We start from the raw sequence: 686 nt of genomic DNA, 5'->3' as shown, positions 1-686 counted from the left end.
TATAATATATATGTTTATAAGTCATATCACATTACCGTGATTCATATACATTCATCGAGCTACAAATGTCCTTTAATATCTAATTCGATCTATCTCGGAATTAATATATTTTCATATATGTTTAACCGAAGGGGAATTTTTTAGTCGATAAGAGATTTGTCGGCTCACGGGCGCGAACCGTTCGCGCCCGTGAGCCAACAAATCTCTATCGACTAAAAAATTCCCCTTCGGTTAAACATATATGAAAATATATTAATTCCGAGGTAGATCGAATTAGATATTAAAGGACATTTGTAGTTTGATGTATATATATATATATATATATATATATATATATATATATATATATATATATTATACATTTTCAGTGTGCATAAGCCCAGTGGTACATTTATTCTTGTTCTTGATATTATACATACGTAGTAGACATCATTAATTCAGTGTCAAAGAGCCAATTAGTGCTCCTGTAACTTTGTTTCTCTGATTACCTTAAAGCAATATATTTATAAGTAAGCTTATTAAGTATACCTAAAATTCTTTTGAAAGTAATTTTAGAAGTTTTTATTAAAGTATTCATTCGATTCATATTCATTTATATATATATATATATATATATATATATATTATATATATATATATATATATATATATATATATATAATATATATATATATATATATATATAA

The sequence above is a fragment of the Macrobrachium nipponense genome, chromosome 18 (genome assembly GCF_015104395.2).
Source record: "Macrobrachium nipponense isolate FS-2020 chromosome 18, ASM1510439v2, whole genome shotgun sequence".
Lineage (NCBI taxonomy): Eukaryota > Metazoa > Arthropoda > Malacostraca > Decapoda > Palaemonidae > Macrobrachium > Macrobrachium nipponense.
This window is presented reverse-complemented; position numbering follows the sequence as displayed.